The sequence below is a fragment of the Haliotis asinina genome, unplaced genomic scaffold (genome assembly GCF_037392515.1).
Source record: "Haliotis asinina isolate JCU_RB_2024 unplaced genomic scaffold, JCU_Hal_asi_v2 scaffold_18, whole genome shotgun sequence".
Lineage (NCBI taxonomy): Eukaryota > Metazoa > Mollusca > Gastropoda > Lepetellida > Haliotidae > Haliotis > Haliotis asinina.
The window spans coordinates 567155-576975 of NW_027133890.1; positions in this window are offsets into that span (position 1 = coordinate 567155).

Genomic DNA, 9821 nt, shown 5'->3' on the forward strand with positions numbered 1-9821 from the left:
ATGTACAGACAAGTCAAAACTCATCAGTTGCCTTGAGGAAATGGGAAAACGCCGTATGATCAGTGATCCAGAAATAGTCCCTCAACTTAACCAAAATTGACTCTACAGTGCTTAAGATTGCTGTAGTTGATGGTATGGTTCTACTTCAGAAGATGGCACTGTTACCTTCTGCAGTGGAGACAGTAAGGGATTTAAGTCTGTGTTTCAATAACAAACTGGTGAGCCTGACAAGAAAATTTGATGAAGTTATTCTTGTGTGTGATACCTATAGACCTGATTCACGTGAATGGGCAAAAAGAGAAAAACGACGTCATGGCAAGTGTCCAGTCCTGTACCAAATAACTGATGAAACAAGAATCAAGCACATCAAGCAATTCTTATCTCATGACCAAACTAAGGATGATCTTGCAGAGTACCTTGCAACAGAGACCATTGAGTACAACAAGGTTTCAAAGGTCTTCATCACTGCAGCATCGGGTGACACAAGAAGTAACAACAGCATCAACTTTGAGTCAAACAGCCATGAAGAGGCTGACACACTCGTGATCTATCAAGCCATCTGTACATCTCAGCGAAACCCTTGTGACACTGAACTTGTTTTCTTCTCTCCCGATACTGACGTCCTCGTGCTAATCATAGCAAATTATGATCACCTGCCAGTAGAAACATCTGTCTGCATGGCATCAGGTGAAGTACAAATAGAGCCTATATGGAAATCACGTGGGGCTGAAAAAGCCAAGGCTCTACCAGCCTTCCATGCTTTTTCTGGATCTGATGATGTAACACGATTACACAAAGACGGATGTAAAGTTTCTTTATACTGTTCTTTAATCACGACGTATATATATAACTCAAACAGTCAACAGTAACAACAGAGTGTGGTGGAGACTATGAGAGAGGCTAGGCACTTCTCAGGCGCTGACCAAGTCTAACCAAGGTTGATTCTTCGGACTTCGAAGCTCAGCTGGTCTGCTAGCCTGGTCTGGTGTTGTTGTTGTTGTCCGTTGGTCGGTATTGAACGCCCTTTTGTGCCTCCAGTTGGCTCTCTGTCGACTTCAGTGACGGTGCTCCTTTTATGGGGACTGCTCCCCAGGAACACGTCAGCAATACGTGGCGACCAGTCAGCATCTCTCTATACAGCTTGCTGACGTGGCGACCAGTCAGCATTTTTTTTGTGGACAATTGGCCCAAAATATCACGACTCAGTTAAATCTTTATCTATTCGACTGGCGAGTCATTAGTGGTGGCCAGTACAGTCATAGTTTCATCTGGTCAGTTTGCCCTTATCATCACAAGCTCTTGTCCAGCACTGACCAATTCTTGTCTCCCATGGAAAACAAGCCTGTCCGTCTACACAGCCTCCAACAATAGTGTTACAATGATACAGGTAGATTTCCTCGCTTTGGGCGGACAACTTGGTTCAGGACATTTGTAACAGCCAACAGAGACATCGTTGAAGCTTTACAGCAGCTCTCTTGTAGTGAAGATCTTGCTGAAGAAACATTTTCAACATTAGCTAGATTTGTATGTGCTCTGTATTGTCAAAACGCAAACACCTGAATGAAATTCCTGAACTCAGGTGGTATCTCTTTAGCAAGCACATGACTGAAAGTGAAAGGCTCCCTCCAACAACTGGTACCTTGAGACAGCACATTCTCAGAGTTCAGATGCAGGCATTGGTATGGGTTCAAGCTCATGCTGCCAAACAAGTCTTCTTGGACCCAGTGAGATACGGGTATTATAGGAATGCTCAGCGTAGACCAGTCACCAGAGATGTTCTTCCAGCTCACAAGACTATTCTAGAGATGGTTTGGTGTCAGTGCATAACAGACTGTTCAAGTCATCGGTGTACATGCAAATCAAAGGACTTACCATGTACTGAGCTGTGTCAATGCAGTAATGTGAAAATGACGAGTCTCAAGTTGAGGAAACAATTCCTGATGATAACTTTGATGAACTGCTGTAAATAGGTATTACGATGACTGTTTCTGAATGATGTCTCATTTAGGGACATTGTGGATACATAATTTCAAAATTAGTGACAACTTTGCGATTGAAGATATGATGACATGTCTGAAATGGAAATCAGGATGATATTGATGACTTGCTGTATTATTATGTGTATTATGTTTCTAAACATTGCAACATCTGAGGATAGACATTAACCTATAAATACTGACACTGTGGACATTCATGTTCTGATCTTCAACCTGTTGCACTACTGATCAACAAGTTAGTAATTTAACTGGTTATCTTAGTATTCATAATATTCTTGTTTAATACAGAGATAAATAAGTCTTACAATATACAAGTATATTTGTGTTCAGTGTATGGATATAATACAATGGACTATCATCCCAATCTTTACGTAGAACAGCTTTATATATCCTGTGTACCCGGGCACATCACAGCACGGTGTCATGAATGAGCTGCGGTCTTAAGTAGACAGAAGATACATGTGTCTACTTTGATTCCTCCTGACCTGTCGGCGGCTTTTGATACTGTTAATCAAATGCAGCTAGTGAACACCCTTGCAGTTGATATGAAGATGGATGGGACTGCTCTTCAGTTCTTTCAGTCGTACGTCAATGGAAGGCAACAGGTTGTCAATATCGAGGGAGAGCAATCCGTTCCGTTGGTATAAATATTAGTGCGACTACCTCAGCAGGTTGAGAAATGGACTCTGTTAAAAGCTTATCAAGATTTTGTTACAGAAAACAGTCAATTTCTCCACTTTTCACCATGCACCGATAAAAGTGCTACGATTTCTTTAAAATTTGCCTTCTTACGGAAAGAGTGAACGAATAACATACAGACTAATGTCCTAACAACAAAATGTATTTAAATTTGATTCATATGCAAATGCATAGCTTAATACGCTCAACATTAAAATGACCCGCAATAAATGTCAAAAGTTGATTTTCTTCTATGACGTCAAACGTCAACAGAGTGATCATGCACGTACAAAGATAAGGGGGCATAACTCCGCTGTGCTTAATGCTAGGTCAATGTAACCCGGATCGCTTGGAGAGGAGGATTTGTCGTTGATACGGACCCTGTATGTTTCTTATGTTTTGTTCCCGGTGAACGAAACTATTCCAATTCAAAGTTCCCTAGTATGAGCGGATACGTTATGGAAGTTTCACAGTTTGTAAGAAAAGATGACACTGTACTACGTACATGAGAAGGCACGTAATAGCGATTTGGATGGTCCTATCCAATATATGATTTGTTTATTAGCTTCCCAAATTCTCCTGTTAGATAGTTTATATATCATTATTAACAGAATACTAGCTACATCTTCACATGTAATTAAATTACTGAAAATAATGCAACATCTTAGATGACGTCATGGCTTGTTTGATGTATTTTGCGAGGTCGGAAAAAGCCGACATGGTTTGCTGATAAATATAAAGCGCACATTTCGATTACTTGCATGAAAGATCTCGGATTCTATGTCAGAATTTAACGCTTTTTGAGATAAAAAAAAAAAAATAATAAACAGTTTTTACCATTTAAACAAATTCCTTAACATGTCAACGATTACATGGTGTCGTGCAATGAGCAACACGCGCACCTGTTTAGCGTCAACTTTACCTAAATGTAACATAGTATTTCACAACACCCCACTATTCTTATATGATATCTATGATTATGATAGTCTATATGATTATGTAGCTATATCTGTTCATAACTAACCATTGAAAGATGCAAAAAATAATAGGTTTTTGTATGGAACTCTTAGAATATGGATGTGTGATTTGTCCAAATTAACATCGGACATCGATTATATATTTTATATATTATATATTTGAAGTAAATTTGTATATGAATATCCTTAGAGTTTGATATACTGTCATCACAATTGTTTTAATCGAATATGAATGGATTATATTATGTAAAACCGTGATAGTGAATCATCAAAAAAAGTTTCTGACAAACGCGCATAAACAATTTCAATGAACAAGACAATTCCTCTAAATATGTGCATAGATACACTTCATAAAACTGTATAAACAATTTCTATTAATGTTATCACTTTTACTTATAAGGTCGAACTAAATGGCTGTACATTATATAAAAATGAACATTAGTTTCGATGTATTATTGAATATTGTACATGATAAGAACTAAAGTACACGTTGCAGTCATGGCTTCCTATGATCTTCTAACACTTGTGTAAAAGGTCTAAATATGGTGTACTTCTCCAAATGTGTACATGTGAATTTCCTATATAAATATTATTCAAACAATCCAAAACGTTCAAATAATAACAACGTATGTAATGCATATATATCCAGCTATGCAATGATGCTGAACAAGGGTAAATGTAGATACTGAAATTAGTTTCATGAAAACAATACTTGAATGATACGCAAATATATATATATACATTATATAAATCATGGTTCCACCGACCTTCACCTCAAAATAATTGCCTAGTATGTGCTACAATGTTGACATCACTACCACTGACCGATTTCTTACAAAATGGCGGCTGTGTTAGGAAGGGTAAACAGCATTTTGCGAGCACTTTTCCTTTGATACGACGATCGTTTGCAGATAACTATGAGATGTAAGCAATCTGAATGATTCTGACTATTTGTGTATTGTTATATAAATCTGCCGTTCTCATTCCGCGTGGTTTTGCGTCTACCATGACGTCACGCTGCTCGGAAACTTTGACATTTTTTTTGAATTTCAAATCAGTGAATTGTATCTACTTTTAATCTCCTATATCTTCCTACGATACGCTCCCCATGCATATACCAAACGAATATATCGAAGCAACGAATAGACGGCTGGATATCAGAAACATTCAGAAAATGTTAAAGCGTAAAATAAACTGACGGGCAAAAGTTAGTATAACGTTTTTAAATCGATTTGTAGAAATTAGGCGTGTCTAAATTCTACTGAAATATCAAAAGCAACAATTGTCCGAAATCTGGGAATATTGCAGAATGCACGTGATTTCAGTAGATGTAACCACGTGATCCCTAGCACGAGGAAAAGGTAAAACATGTAATCGTTGAAAATGTCTAGCATGCACGTGCAATAGTCGGGTATAAATGGGGTCGATACACGCTGGCATATCACAGCTACTGCAAGCACATTCGAAAATGCCGAAGCTAACACAAGATCAGTGAGAGCGAGCCATTGGAATGCGAGATATGGGAGCTTCCCAAACTCACATTGCCAGAACCTTCAACTGTACCCCAGCAACAATCTCTAGGCTGTTCACACGTTACAGAAATACGGGTATCACTCAAGACAGGCCAAGAAGCGGACGGCCACGGGTCACTACACCCCTGGAAGACCGCTACATCCGGACTATCCACCTCAGGAACAGGTTCGTCACAGCGACATGATACCGTGTACCTTAAAACCTCCTCACCCCACTCCTCACACAGAACAGCTTTATAACCACATCAAAGGTGTGCCTCATCCCACCCTCAATACAAAACAGCTTTATAACCACATGATGCTGTGTACCTTACCCCACCCACAATACAGAACAGCTTTATAGCCACATGATGCTGTGTACCTCACCCCACCCCCCAATACAGAACAGCTTTATAGCCACATGATACTGTGTACCTCACCCAACATTCAATACAGAACATATTTATAGCCACATGATACTTTGTACCTCACTCCTCCTCACCCCACCCCTCACACAGGACAGCTTTATAGGTACACGATACTCTGTACGTCACCCCACCGTCAATACAGAACAGCTTTATAACCACATGATACTGTGTACCTCACACAGGACAGATTTATTGGTATATGATACTGTGTACCTCAAAATCTCCTCACCCCACTCCTCACACAGAACAGCTTTATAACCACATGATAGGAGTACCTCATCCCACCCTCAATACAAAACAGCTTTATAACCACATGATACTGTGCACCCAACCCCACCCTCAATACAGAACAGCTTTATAGCCTCATGATACTGTGTACCTCAACCCATCCCAATACAGAACAGCTACATAACCACATGATACTGTGTACCTCACGACACCCCCAGTACAGAACAGCTTTATAGCCACATGATACTTTGTAAGTCACACTTCCTCACTCCACCCCTCATACAGAACAGCTTCATACCCACATCATATGTGTACCTAACCCCCATCCTCAATGCAGAACAGCTACATAACCACATGATACTGTGTACCACACCCCACCCTCAATACAGAACACCTTTATAACCACATGATACTATGTGCCTCACCAAACACTCAATACAGAACAGCTTTATAACCACATGATACTGTGTACCTCAGCCCACCTTCAATGCAGAACACCTCTACAACCACATGATACTATGTGCCTCACCAAACACTCAATACAGAACAGCTTTCTAACCGTATGATTTTGTGTGTCTCGCCCCACCCCAATACAGAACAACTATATAGCCCCATGATATTTTGTACCTTACCCCACCCCCAATACAGAACACTTTTATAGCCACACATAATTCAAGGAATGACACGTCTTCAAATTGTAGTCAATATGTTTGTGTACTCTATTGATGTATTAATATCCTGAAGATTGTAAAACAATAGTTTTATGATTACCATTAGCAATGTGTGAGTACTTTGTGAAACTGGTGAACTGCTGATGATGCAAAACAGTTTTTTCTCGGGATAGTAAAGAATGATCTGTGGTATGTTTTCTCATCTTGTAAATTCAGTGAGGTCTGTCACTAGTTACCTGCCCTTCTCTCGAAAAGATTGTGAACACCATAAACACGTATTGTCCTGAATGTGTGTTTACACAAGGCACACATATAGTTTGTGTATACATGTAACTGCCGGGCACTGGTCAAACTATTGCACTAGTCTGGTGGTTAAGAAAACGTTAAGGTGGGCAGGGAAGGTGTTATCTCTCTCACTGTTAACGCCCAGAGATATACGCATACAAGGAAACAATTAAAAGAAAAACGTTTTGAAATGCTCGTTTGAGTTTTGATTACAGCCAATATAGTTTCAGAATATTATCTGTCAACCAAATTACTGGAGACAGTGCTAGTACACGATGCTGGTGTTGCGGTTCAGTTAGGTATAGCCTCAATGACGTATCAATGACTTGGTATTGGCTGTTGCTTAACACCTCCAGGCTTCGACCTGAAAATAGTGGAGTCTGGACCAAACAATCCAGTGATCAAAAGCATGAGCTTCGATCTCCGCAAATAGGTTAATGATGATATGTGTCAACTAAGTCAGCGGGCCTCACATTCCAATCACGTCAGTTGCCCCGAACGATATAGATGGGTTACTGAATATCATTTCTAACCCGGATCTTCATTCCTAACGCTTTTGTCGTAAGTAATGGTGCCTTGATCAGACAATCCTGTGATTGATATCAGGGGCGCTGTCGAGGGCATCACATACATATATGCTGTTGCATAATGATTGTTACTATTTTTCTTGTCATTGTGTGGTGTGTGCACCACGCATCAGGGTGTCATGGAATGTAAGAAAACGTACGTCACAACACGTGACGTCAGTTACACCTGGTGATAAATCATTGCGACATTTGATGTTTTTTTTCTACTTTTGTATCTGTATTTCCCTTACACTGGGCATATTGTACAGACACCGATCAGTTTTACCCCATATGGAATCTATACAACCAGATAACTAAGACACAGAACGCAACATAACCTTTCTTTGCCCCATGTGATTCGGGGAAAAATGCCCACATTATTTCGAAGGCATAGCTAATATTTTGTTTACTGAGGAGTTTGTACTAGAAATTCCCTAGACTCGTATTACGCAAAGATACACGGTTCTGACATCAAAGTTACATGTCTTAAAACTGCAGCAGTAATGAGTGTAGGTGTTGGTAAACATTGCTACAGAGATATATCTGAGCGAATATCTCAAGTAACACTTAGACTTCAGCAGACAAATCCACACTACTTTCGTTATTCCGTCCACTGGTGTTTGCACCTGTCTAGCAAATGTAACACACGGAGTCAGCTATGCCTTAGATCTCGCAGCTTATTGTCAATGTCACCAACATCTGCAATACATGACTAAGCAGCACAGTACATGTTGACTGTTGTAAATCAGGCAGATTACATTCCAGTAGTGGCGGTTTGGGGGAAGGGGGCGGGTATGGCCGATCATTAGCGTGGCGGGTTGCAATAGAGCGCCAAACTCGGTGCTGCTCCTCACATGACACGTCACAATGACGTCATAACTCGCACCTTAGTGCGACCAGTGTCGCTGGTCTGGGCATTTCCAGGCTGGCAGTGAGCTGTGTCTGTTGTGTGAGGACGGTAGCGGGGTAAGTTTGTTATCACTGTATTTTCAACCATTAGTTAAACAGATGCAGCTATGAACAGAGCTGAGTGGACAATACTACTGTAGGATACAGGCAGCAGGTACTTGCATGTTAAAATGTGGCTGGATACCATGGTTAATGTAATAAATTAACAAAACAAGTAGAATCTACTGCATGAACGTATGACACGTATGAAGGGATAAGTGTTTGGGACTGGCTGGAGGGGACGAAGGAGGATAGTTTTTGACCCTTGAATATATTGTCAAGGGAAAATCTGTACTTCTCAGGCAAAAGCCAGGGCTAAGTCAGAGAATGTCGGTCTGCCATGTCTGTTGGAACCCTGGATTGTGTGTTCGTGTGCATGGTAGTTTCCTGAGTAGAAAATGCTTTGAAACTTGTGGGGTCGTGGGGACATCGTTTGACACCAATAAACATCTGCCACCGTTAAATTTCTCCAGTTTGCTGTATTCATAAACATTTAAAAAATAATAAATCTAACTTGATAGACTGTTGATAGACTTTAGAAATAAAATATGCTCACAAGGCTACATTTACATTGACTAAACAAGACAAAAAATAATTTCCGTGTACATGTTTTACATTGGACGGCATCAGATTTACAAACACGACAGTGAGCTTGTAGTGTTAACTCGTCGGGTTTTCGAGAAAGTTATTTTTTTCAGTCGTAACACCTTCAGTCTGGAGATGTCGAAGTCCACACAGTGCAATGTAGAAAACTCCTGTTGTCTGTAATCCTGTAATAATTACGAAATCAGGGACTCGTAAAGAGCAGGAGTCCCCAGCTGTGTTGAATTCCACTTTCGCCTGCTACCAACAAACGTTCAAAGGTTACAAAGGAACCCCCTGTTTTAGTTATTTCCCGATATGGATGTCCTGGGTATGTTGTGTGTATCAATATTTGCTTTGATATCTAGGGGCAAGATATTAAACGGTATATACCATAGTAGAGTCAGTTTGACCTCCGTCGCTCTGTTTTCTCTGTCACTGTTCGTAGTAAACAATAAAAAAAACGTCCTGGCAAAAGCATGTGAACTGTGTGAACCTGTTGTATGTAAAACAATACGCCAGTATTCTGACAAGTGCATAATCACTAAGCCTCCGAGTTGACGGATCCCATTCTAGTCAGCCCTAGATCAGTAGTGTCAGTAGATATAAGATTCGTTGCCAGGGGAGACTGCCGTACGGGAGACTGGATCTCATACATATAAACATATTACAGTTGATTGGAAGTTTGTTTTGTTATTTACAGGTCCAGTCACAGAGAAGAGGGCAGACAGCCAAGGTAGCGTACAGCATCGTATATAAGTTATGATGTCAGTTCAGGTGAATTTGTTAGAATAAATAACACAACAATACCACCATACATAATAATACCACTGCAAGTCAACATATGTTTATGCTTCCACGTTGTTGTATTAAGTTGTTTCCTGGGCAATATACAATTCCTGTGTTGAAGTCGATATAACTTGATATATTCTGTGTTGAAGTGTGTTCTA